The sequence below is a fragment of the Manis javanica genome, chromosome 17, assembly GCF_040802235.1.
Source record: "Manis javanica isolate MJ-LG chromosome 17, MJ_LKY, whole genome shotgun sequence".
Lineage (NCBI taxonomy): Eukaryota > Metazoa > Chordata > Mammalia > Pholidota > Manidae > Manis > Manis javanica.
The window spans coordinates 60272817-60285024 of record NC_133172.1 but is presented as its reverse complement, the minus strand read 5'-3'; the positions used below and the strand labels follow the sequence as shown (position 1 = coordinate 60285024).

The 12208-nt window shown below is 47.1% G+C and overlaps 1 long non-coding RNA gene across 1 annotated transcript in view; it reads right to left on the bottom strand.

The window, feature by feature from the left end:
• Positions 1-12208, bottom strand: part of LOC108390922 (uncharacterized) — a 46881-nt gene that overhangs the window by 23621 nt on the left and 11052 nt on the right. Inside the window, exon 2 of the long non-coding RNA XR_005054687.2 lies at positions 3046-3747. This is a non-coding gene — a long non-coding RNA (uncharacterized lncRNA). The remainder of the gene's footprint in view (positions 1-3045; positions 3748-12208) is intronic.

Below are 12208 nucleotides of genomic sequence, written 5' to 3'. Positions count from 1 at the left end.
CAAGAGGAATGTATGATGATTAATGTTATGTGTCACCTTGACTAGCCGTGGGGAACTCAGATTAAACATTATTTCTGGGAGCATCTGTGATGTTTCTGGATGAGATTAGCACTGGAATTGGTGGACTCAGTAAATTAGGTTGCCCTCCCCAGGATGAGTGCCTGAACAGAACAAATGAGGAAGGATGAATTTGCCCTTATCTCATCCCATCTCCTGCCACAGTTCAGGATTTACATCATTGGCTCTCCAGATTCTTAGACTTTTGAACTCAGGCTGTATTCCACTATCAGGTTTCCTGGGTCTATGGCTTGTAGATGGTAGCTCTTGGGACCTCTCGGCCACCATAATTCATAAGCAAAGTCCTCATCTATCTACCAATCTATCTATCATCTACCTACCTATTCACCCATCCATCTATCCACACATTCATCCATCCACCCGCCCATCCATCCATCCATCCATCCATCCACCCACCAACCCATCTATCAATCCATGCGTCATCCATCCACCCATCCATCCATGCATCATCCACCCACCCATCCATCCATCCACCCATCCATTCACCCACCTATCCATCCATCATCCACCCACCCATCCATCCATGCATTCTCCACCCACCCATTCATCCATCCATCCATCCATCCATCCACCCATCCATCCATCCACCCATCCATTCACCCACCCATCCATCCATCATCCACCCACCCATCCATCCATGCATTCTCCACCCACCCATTCATCCATCCATCCATCCATCCATCCACCCATCCATTCACCCACCCATCCATCCATCATCCACCCACACATTCATCCATCCATCTATCCATCCACCCCCGCTCACCCCACTGGCTGTGTCTCTCTGGAGAGCCCCAATACATCACATTCTGATGGTACCTTTGCTCCCTGTAGTTATTACTGCACTAGACTCGTGTCTGGCCCATCACTTCCCAACCCAGCTCAGCTCTGGAAACAGTTGGGAGGAATGGGGGGAGGGCAGAGGTAACTTGTGGGGAAGGTAATAATGCCTGAGGTTGAGTCTGTGTGCGTGTGCAGAGGAGGGGCACAGGGAGTGGGGGGCCAGCGCCTGTGGCAGGCATGCCATCTTCCTTCCCTCTCTCCTGCCCTTGCCAAGATGTCGTTTCAGGTGGCGCTGGCTCCCCTCTGCTGACTGAGGCGAGGCCTTGTCATTTGCTTTGGCCCGTGGGATATGAGCAGACAATGTACGCCACACGGGACCAGAGTCTTTATAGGAGCTCTTGTGGTTTGGCTTGGCCTCTCGGGCCTGTCTTCCACCTTGAGAAGAGCATGTTCCAGAGAGCACCTGTCCCTACAGGAGCAAAAGGCCCATGAGGTTGCTAGGAGCCCAGCCCGCGGTCAGTTCGGAGCAGAGCCCAGCTCACCTGCTGATGCGTGTGTGAGATGCGCCCTTGTAGGCCCCTGGAATCAGGGCTTGACTATTAGCCAGTGACACTGCCGCATCTCCCACGGCTGCGGGAGCTGTATCAGAAGCTGTATCACGAGCTTTGAGGTCAGATGGTGACTTCCTGCTAAGCATCACTCGCCTGCCCCAGATTTATTTCCCCCTTAGATGTAAACACACCCCTGTGACACTGTCACGCTTGCTCAAGGAACAGGGGTGAGGATGGTAACTGCGGTGTTGTTTGCAAAGAAGAAGAACCGGATACAACCTGCACACCCCTCCACACAGGAAGGATAAGATCTCTGGGGCATAAGGAATTCAGTGGCACGGGGGACACAGGGCAAACTGAATGGGCTACCACATGTACACCCACGCGGATGCATTTCACAATGCGAAACTGAAAAGCAAGTTGTGGAATGATGTGGCCTGAATGAAAATAGTTATATGTACATATATATAAAATATAATACTATAAAACATCATGCCACATGTTGTTTACGGATGCATGGATAGGTATTAAAAGTTTAAGAACATACACATGAAGGAAAAACACCAAATGGATGATGGAAGAACCTGACGGGGGACGGGGATTGGAGGCGGGTGCCCGGGAGGCCTTGGCTGACTCTGTGATGTTTCCTTCCTTAAAAAAACCAAGAGTGGTCTGAGAATGTGTGACATGGGCTGAGATGTGGTAAAGTGGCGTAGGGGCACACAGGCACTCATCAGCTTGTTCTGTCTTTTTGTCTGTATGGAGCAAATATTGCAGACAGAACTGTTTTAGAGAAAGAAATGCCATGGTGTGTGGTGTGGGCTGTGTGAAGGAAAGGGGTGGCGAGATGGAAATGTGGAGGGGTGAGTGGAGGGTAAGGGGCACCCCAGGAAGCCGACTCAGGGAGGGAGCTGACATCATGGGTGTTTGTGGGAGCTCCCTGGGAGCAGCACCATGGGCAGAGGTGGGTGCTGGACAGGAGGCACCCCTTGGCCGGCCCTGGGGAGCTATGGAGCTGGGGTGACCCTCAGTGTTGTCCCCGGCTGGGTAGATGGCTGGGCCTTTATGTACCTTTATGCACCAGGGAGCATTGATCGCTGGCCATCAGGGAAGGGCCTGCCCTTGGCTGAGGTGGACTCTGCCAGCAGTCAGCACATGTCCTCACTGCGGGGCTCTGGGCAGCCCCACAGGTCATTTAGGGGCAAACTCATGAAGGCCTCAGGAATCTGACCTGGTTCTCACACCCATCATTCTTTAGCACACATGGTTCCTATACATAAAATGTTTAACATTTTAAAAATGCTTAATTCAAAAAAATCTGAACCTACAGAAAACCTACAAAACAGTTCCAATCTACAAAAAACTGGCAAGAACAGTACAATGAACACCCACAAACATACGCCCCTCACCTAGATTCATCACATGTTGGCAGGCACCATGAGCAAGCGCGTCACCCTCCATTGGGCATTTTCTCAGGCAGGCTTCCCCGACCCCCGAGGTCGGCCAAGCGGCAGGATCATGGCAGTTACCCTTCAAGGTGTCGGCAGGTAACTCCTAGGAACCAGGCCCTCCCCTTCCATAATCGGAGGGCAATGAGCAAGTTCAGGAAGCATAACACCATGTCAGTAACGCTCACCTGCCTTCCACTGCCCAGCACTGCCAGGTGGCAACTCTTCCCGGATCCGGGACCCACTCTAGGATCACTCATTGCGTTTGGAGTCAAGTTACACAGCTTCCTTAAGGAGCAACACTCTGCTTTTGTGAGGTTTCCTGACGTTTTCCAGATTCTTCTCCCGGGGAGCCTCAGCTTGGAAGGAGAGGCCTGTTCCGCCCAACCTGAGCTTGCACAGGTGCCAGAGGCTCCAAGCGCCGGCTGCTCCCTCCACCGGACCCTCCACCTGCCGCCTGCACGGGGAAGTAAGTCCCACTTGGCTCTGGCTGGGCTCACAAGGTCTTGCTGTCTTCCTTGCAGCAGGTGGGGGACGGGAGCCACTGAGAACTCCATGCTGCAAGCTCTGGCTTCACAGTCTGGGGCGTTTGCCCCTTAGTAGGGTTGCTGGGGTGGAAGAATATGCATCTCAGGTTGACCAGAGCTGTGCAGTGATGCCTCTAAACCCCTGTAGCTGCTCCTGTGTGTCTGGCCCTACAGGTGTCCCTAGGAATCCCACTGGAACTGGTACCAGGTGCAGAGCCCAGGGCTCCTAGCAGGTGTGCACCATCCGCTGGAGGCCCGGCCGCCGTCCACCGACAGCCATGCCTTCGGCTTCACACATCCGCTCAGTGGCTTTCTTCTCTCTCAGGCGCTGACCCAGGAGCAGTGCTGAAGACGCCCCAGGATCTATGACACACATAATCACAGATGCCATCAGAGATGCTTCAAGATTTTGACAGACATGTTTACACACAACTCACTATGTAGCATGTAGCAATAACTAGTCAAATGTCCCTTTATAAAAATCCTTATTTAACAGTTAAAATAAAGACATGATTGGAAGATGAATTCTACAATTACTAAAAAAAAAATCCCTATTTTGCAAGCCAAATACTTCTGATTGATCAAGTCCCTGTAGGTACAGCCAGCCAGACCCCCAGGTCACAAGAACTCATGCTTGTCCTACTGCTACCTTGCGCTTAGGGTCTAGCCCTGGAATGGACTGCTTGGGTTCGAATCCAGGCTCTGTCCTTGAACGACCTGGGCCAAGCACTGAAGCCCTTTGAACCGCTGTTTCTTCATCTGTAAAATGCAGATAACAATGTGGGAATTAAGTGAATGAATGCAGTAAGGCACCTTGACTGTGACTGTGGCCAGGCAGGCCCACACCGTGCTCTCTGCTGGCATTAGCACATCGACCAGACAGTCCTGCAGGGGTGGCTCCTGCATCTGGGCCTGGATCTCTCACAGGAAATGAACATGCTGAGTAAAATGTATTGTTTTTTTTTACCAATAAAAAAACAGTAAAGTCAATGGAAAAAATAAATTTGTACTACATATATAGATTAATGGTCATATCCTTAAAAGATCCTACAAAAGAGAAAAATTAACAACCCATTTAAAAAAAATGGGCCAAGTGCTTGTGCTGGCAGTTCACAAAGAATGATTATAAATGGCCTATAAATAATCTCATGTTCCACTAGTAACTAAAGAAATGTAAGTTAAATCAACAAAGAGATAAGTCTTGTAGCTGTCATTTTCAAATCATAGCATCGGGCCCCAATGTCAGTAAGATTGTAGGGAAATGTGCCTTATCCCACAGTCCTGGTAGGATTTTAAATTTATATCTTTCTAGGGTCAAATTGGCAACATCTATCAAGGCTTCCCAATCATTTAGTATCTATGAATTCATCTTAAGGAAATAATGATAGATGTATTCAAAGAGCTTTGAGAAAGTTCATTTCCTGTTGCTTCTAATAGGGAAAATAACCTACATGTCCAACAAGAAGGGATCACTTAAAGAAATTATGGTGTATCCACACTATGAAAAACTTCATAACTTATACAGAGGTAGAAATTATATTTACTGATAAAAAAGTTCATAATTTATTTATTGTTCAGAGAAACAATAGTTTAAATGAAAAATTATATATAGTATGATGTTTTGTTAAAAAAATATAAAAGTACCTTTATGCAAAGGAAAAGTATTTAGAATAGTATACCCCCAAGCTCCAACAGCAGTTAAACAGCAGAAGTATGGGTAATTTTTATTTTCTTTGCTTTTCTTTATTTTCTAATTTCTTTCTAATTTCACAGTAATCACATTTATTTTTAAAAAAATGGAAGTAAGCTGTAATTACTCGTGGAGAGTAGAACTAGAAAGGTATGGATGAAATTCTTTTTTAATATACTTTTTCAAAAAGCGGTAATAAAGGTGGCTTTTCTACTTTTTTTTGGAATATTCTAGTTCTTTTTCAAAATTAGAGAAGGATCCAGTTGTATGAGTAGGCAGCGTGAATTCTCTAAAAGGAGCTTAGCTGATTACTGGCCAGGATCCTCACATGTGATGCTAGGCATCTTCTCCTGTGTTTCTGCCTTTGTCCCATCCTAAATCCAACAAAAAAATGAAGTCATCTGCTGAGGAGAGTGTTCATTACACAATAAATTGAATGTAGCCACTGAAAATATTCATGCAAATACCTTCATTAGTAAAATCATGCAATTAACCTGAAATATGTGCTAAATGAAGCAGCCAAATTGTTGCATATTTTCCCAGCTCTTAATTATAATTTTGGTAATCAATTTTTCTCCTGATTACCAAGAAGAAAAAAAATCTTCATCATATGCACAATCTGAGGATGAGATGGAACATGAGATAAAAACCCTGAATCGTTTTAGCAGAGGAGGCCATTAACCTTTCCTATGTTTTTGTTCATTGCAGGCATTTCCTGCTAACGCTCATTGCTGAAGATGATTGGATTTTAACAAGAGCTTTTTGGATCAAGCGCCAGCCCTTCCTGAGCTCTACATTTTGCAAGAACCACTGTCATTAAAGGTTACCAGCACTTCTATTATCGTCTTCCCGGCGTTTATTTGTTAAATGGCTTTTGACTGCAGTGTAAAAATTTTCCCTAAGTGAAAACTGACATCCAGGCTCACAACCCAACCACCCAGATGGCCCCTAATGCCCAGCTGGGCGCATGCAGAGCAGCGGGGTGGGGAGCTGGAAGCCCTAGCAGACACATTCCCCTTGTTCTCTGGCCTCTTGCTCCATTTCAGTGAGCAGTTAGGGGATTTGAAGGCGGGAAGAACAAACAGTGTAACATTTTACAAGGTGACCCTGGAGGAGTGGCTGAGCATGGGGAGCTTCAATTTCTGTTTCTGTAAAATGGGGGGAAAGAATAAATTCACAAGCTAGTGAGAATTGAGAGGAGAATTGAGAATTGAGCACACGCAAAGAAGGAAATATATTTGCCAACATTTAGGTTCACACCTTTTCACCTCCCCCTTTCATCATGTTCTCCTTGGAACAGTCCGCCTAACGCTGAATAAGAACAGGGTGCCTCGACAGGTGGGTGCTTGACCTTTCCAGCAAGATGTGGGTCCTGACCCTTGGCCTTAGGGTTCCTCGGGAGAGGTGACATGCTTAGTGCTTGGTGGTGAGGGTGGGTTGGGAAGAGCACATCTGTGGTGTGCAGGGAAAGGCTGGGAAGTCAGGGCCGGGGGTGTGGGGAGTGCACTGCACAAAGCCATCCTTGGCAGGGGGCCTGCCTTTCAGATTTGTATATTTATCCTGACCGTTTTCTAGATACAAGATGAGCAATTACGGTGATTTTCTGGCGATGGAAGTTAAAGTATTCCAGGGAAGCAACCCCGCTTTCTCCGTGGCACAAAGACACTCCGTAGGCTGCTCCCAGGAAAAGCCCTCTCCTGATGACTCCCCAGCTTTGCCGGGAGAAGGGGACACGTGTAAGGGGCAGAGGGGACGATCAGGAGACCCTGTTAGGGGGTCCTGGGGGCACCGGAGTGCGAGGACTTCTGCCTCCGTTCCTGTTAAGGGGCCGGAAGGGGGCTACATCTCGTGCAGCCCCGGCCTCAGCAGGGGGGACCAACTAGACTAGAAGAGGAGGCCTGAGCATTGCCCACTCAAGCCGGGCGCTTGACGGACCCGCGGGCAGGGGCGGCGAGCAAGGCCTAGCGCAGGGCCTGAGGCCAGAACCCAGGCGCCTCGGCGCCCCACTCCTGGGCCTGGGGGAGGAGACAGCAGGGAGGGACCCGGAGCCTCCCGAGACCGGCCCGCGCCCTCCTCCCTCACTGCGCGGGTGTGCACCTGCGGTGAGCGTGCTCCCGACACGAACCAGGTGTGTAACAGGCGCTGGAGCTGCCCCTGCAGAGGTGCCACGGCCACCAGGCGGGAGGCTGCCCCGGGGAGGACACGCACACCCTGGGAAAGCAGGGGAGTGGCTGCCACTCCAGGGAGGGCGGGGAGAGGTCTTGTGTCAGTGGACCCACAGGGGGACTGAGAAGTGGGGGGATTCCAGAAGGGGCGTCAGGACCCAGCTAGGGTAAAGGCCTGGGTGGGAAAGAGGGTGCCATATGCAGGACTGGGGGGCAGCTCAGGGCGGCTTGGAGGGGAGGGCAGGTGGCTGGGGTGTTAGCTCCTGGGGTGTCCTCACCTGCCTAGGACAGGCGGGGCTGCAGGGCAGGTAAACCGGGGTTCTGGCAGAATCCCAGAACTCTCCTTCGTGCAGGCCAGCAGATATGCCCTCTGCCTGTCCAGGAAGATGTTCCTTCTGGAAAACCTCTGCTGGGAAGATGCAGGAAAGATGTGCGTTTGTGTGTGGAGGGGAACAGGGAGGGGAGGGGCGAGGGAGATGGTTAAATCAAACCCTTCTCTAACATTCAGTCCCAGAAATTTAGTTAAATGATCTGGGTTGTCCTCTTAGGATGATGATAGAGAGTTAAATAATAAGTGATTATCCTCTTACGATGGAATATTCTAGAACCATGAAAAAAAATCCTATTTCTGAAAAGTATCACACACCAATAGCACTTGTAATGTTAGATGCAGAACTCTGATACAATTTTACCAACTGGCATAAAACAATTTATTAGAGAAAAGTCATCCAGATCAAATAGGCTTTGTGCTTACTGTAATTAATCACTAAATAGGAGAAAATGTTTAGCATTAATAATTGAAGCAGAAAAATTTAAAAATGATTCGATGCTCCCTTTCTGTAAAGACTGGAAAATTAATGGTTAAAGGGAGTTTTCCCTTAATACAATGACACTTTGCATTTGAAATTCCAACCCAGCCGATGTTTATAGGAGAGCACGTACTCTGGTCTCGGCATGTACCTGTTTTCACAGCGAGGCACTCAGCTCTACTCTGTGTGGCCCTGCACTGCCTCTCTGACCTCACCTCCCCCCATTCTCCCTCTGGCTCGCTTGGAGCCAGCCTCACTGGCCTCCCTGCTCTCCTATTCTCCAGGAGAGCAGGGAGGCCAGTGACCTGCTCAGGACCTTTGCACTCACTGTTCCCTCTGCCTAGAAGACTTCCCCGGGCCCCAGACATTCCTATGGCAGTGGCTCCTCTATTTCTTTTGAGGTCTCAGCTCACACATATCACTGTCTCTTTAGATACTTTCTTGAGAACCCTATTAAAAGGCAAGCTGGTGCACCCCAATGCCCTACAAGTGCTCCCCATCTTCTCTATTGCTCTATCTCCCGTCATCACCCAGTACCAAAGACTGTCTTGTTTTCTGCCTCCAGGCCAGAAAGCAAGGGATTTGTAAGCTGTTTCCCAGGGGCCCAGGCACTGCAACTGCTCAGAGAGTATTTGTTACATGAATGAATAAGCAGAACAAAGAGCTGCCCTGTGGGAGGGGAGGAGACATCTGCAGATTCTCCATTCCAAATCCTTTTGCTTAGATATTCTGCTTGCCTCTATTTCAAACATTTTTGAAAAGGCAAAATATGTACCTGGTATAACAACTGAAAGGGACATAGACTTAAGTATACACGGTAAGCACTAAGCCTCCCACCCCTGCCCAGGGAGTCCCTGTCCGTCTAACAGACGGAAAGGGTAGTTTCTGTGTTATTTTAGTTTTAATTTTCCTTTCCCAAGTGAGATAGAACTTCTCACAGGTTTAAGAGCACTTTGTGTTGACTTTTCCTGGGGCCTGTTGAAAGCTTAACTATTTTTTCCAATTCATTTGTCTGTCTTTTTCTTACTGATTCATAGGAGCTCTTTTCATATTGAAGAAATCAGGCCTTTCAGCATACAAATAGTTTTTCAAGGTTTGTTGTGTTATTTGACTTGTTTATAGCATAGATTTCCATGCAGAACAGCTTTTCATGTCAAATATATCAGTGTCCATGATGGCTTCTAAGTTTTGTGTCATACTTAAAAGATTATACAAAACTCTCGTGTGTTTTCTTGTGGTCCTGTTACTTGCTGCTTGATGTCCACATTAGGAGTAGATGTGTCTCTCTGTATTGCATGCAATAGGACAGGAAACTATACTTAGGTTTTACCAGGGGCCCATGTCTGTCCCAGGAAAACACTGAAGCCAGCCAAAGGGTGCGTTTGCCATCAGAGGTCCTCTCAGTGGTTTCCATGGTGGGGCTGCGGGCTGCATGGGGGTGGGGACTTCCCGCCCGGTTCACGGGGGCAGTTCCCACCGTGGGGACCCCAGAGTGTCAGCAAGTGACAACTGATACCACCATTGGGCACAGGGTGGAGACAGTCTGGGGGTGCTTGGATGTTTCTGGACATTGCATTTGATACAGAAGAATACTGGGAATTTGAAGCCCTGTGGTAGGTCTTTAGCACAAAGTATTCTGGAATTGCTACCTCACTATCTCATTGTGATTCAAAGAACTGGAAATATGAGCTAAGCAGAGAGAACAATTGGTGTGGGAGAGCTGCTCATGCCAGTTCTTGGAAACCTCTGAAGCCGGACTGTAGCAGCCCCTGCCCTCCGCACATCACTCCGACTGGGACATGCTCCCCATTGTCCTGAACTCAGCACACCCCAGGTCACTTCCTCCTAGGTGGCCACAACAGTCCTCTATTTACTGATCACTACCTTTGCTGCAGGATTTCAAAGCCAGACATTTTGAGGCAAAGGTCTAACTTGGAGGAAATTAGGAAACATACCTAAATTATTTGCTTTTTAAAAAAAAAATGACTATAGTTTTCATAAAATGATGCATGACTATGCTTTTAAAAAACTGAATGTGTAAAAGAGCAAATTATGCCAAACAAAAAATAGCCTCCCTGTCCTACTCCCCTGAAATCATCATTAGTATTTGGTCTTTGCTATGCAAATAACATGCTTTGTAAAAAATGGGGAATTTGACTATACATACTATTCTTAATGAGAAAGCATTTGATTTTGCTTGGATTTGACAAAAGAATTTGAAGTTGAACTAAAGAGATCGCCCACCTTTGGTTGCACAGACACACACTCAAGAGGAACAAGGTCACTGTCCCTTTAAAGTTAGGAAAACATTATAAAAATCATAGAAGCTGAAGTCATTAACTTTTTCTTAGATTCCATGTTTCAATTCTAGATGGTATTTATTGACGCTCTGGCATGAAAAATGAGAAAAATTGGCCCATTTATTTTTTTCTCCCTACTCCTTACCCTGTCAGCCCCAGGAAATCATTTAAAAAGAGAAAACTAGGTTTTATGGTGGTTGATTAACAAATGTTTATGCCATATAAATCCCCCACACTTTTAACTACCGGTTGAATGCCAAGTGTTGAAAATCTGTGGAGTAAAGCAAATTAGATAATTACAATTGTGACACTTGAATTAATTAATCTGTTTTGTCTTTTCAGCTCTGTCTTAAAACTGAAATCCGAGGAGCCGTGAACACAATTCAATGGCTTTGGAGATTTTTTTGCCTTCCGGTTTTGCCTCAGGAGTAAGGAGAACTTAATACCGGTGGAATATTAAGATTTCTGTTATACACGATAAAGATAAAGTACAGAATTCCATAGAGCTCAGATTACTGCCAGGGTTCCCAAGCGGCACTTTTATCTGCGGTCGAGAGGAGAAATAACCACCTTACTGTTGATCAAGATAACCAGCTTGAGCGTAATTTCCTGAAATGTATTAATGGATGGTCTAGTTTTTAAAGCAGTCGGGGCACCTACATCTGAAATTTGGATGTTCTTTCACAATCCATAGAAAAGACATGACAACTTGTTCTAATGCGATTAGAAGATTATGTCTCATCACATTTCTCTTTCTAAGCACACAGTCCATGGAAGCGGCAATGAAAAAGAGACCACGGCTGCTGCAATTCGATGCTCCTACACCGTGGAATTAATCCGTCCCCCGCAACAAAAGGGCCGCATCCCTGGTTTCTCTTCATTCATTCATTCCTTCATTCCTTTCCTTTGCTCATGGATGCATCCATTCACTCCACAAGTACTAATTGAGCACTTACTAATGCCAGCCCTGGGCTGGGCATGAAAGAAACAAGAGTGACCGTATGAGCATTTGCTGGGTACCAAGTCTCCCCGTGAATTAGTACAGAAACTGAGTTTGAAACAAGAATGATGTTTTATTGCATGCATCTCTGGGTTGCCTAGTAATTCTGCAGTCTCACCTGAGGCATGTGCTACATTCAGGCACAGGGCCAGCTGGTGGGAAGTCCTAGAACAGCTGCGCTCACAGAGGAGGTGGCTGGTGTCTCAGTTCTCCTCCAGGCAGAGGGTAGGTGAGACCAGCTCCCTGAGAGGGCAGCGTTCCAAGAGAATGACCACGGCAACCACCAGGTCGCTTACAGCCTGGCCTCAGAGACTGCGGACTATCGCTTCTGCAGCATTTATTGGTCAGAGCAAGTCACGAGGTCTGCCCAGATTCAAGGGCAGGGGAACTCGGACTCCATTTCCGGATGGCGGGAGTGGGAAAAATCACACTGCAAAGGGACACATGTAGCAGGGTGAGAGGAGCTGGGGCCACAGTTTACAATTCACCCCAGTGAACAAGACAGATGGGGTTCCTGCCCTTACGTAGCTTAGAGTCCAGTGGTAACAACTAGTTACAGTAGCTCCCATTTGTTGGGTTCTTACCATACAACATGCCAGGCACTGTTCTAAATGATTTACAACTATTAAGATACTTAATCCTCACAACAACTGACGGCATAATAGTATGAGCCCCATTTTTAACATTAATAAACAGAAGCACAAGAGGTTATATAACTCTTGGGGTCTAGGAGAGACAGATACTGAATATGAAACGTGAAAGTCTAGGTGGTCTGGACACAAGGTCTGCTTACATTATTTCCTGCAGGTTAGGAATATTTCTTAGCTTAACATAATTAACTACACGATGGTTGTATAATC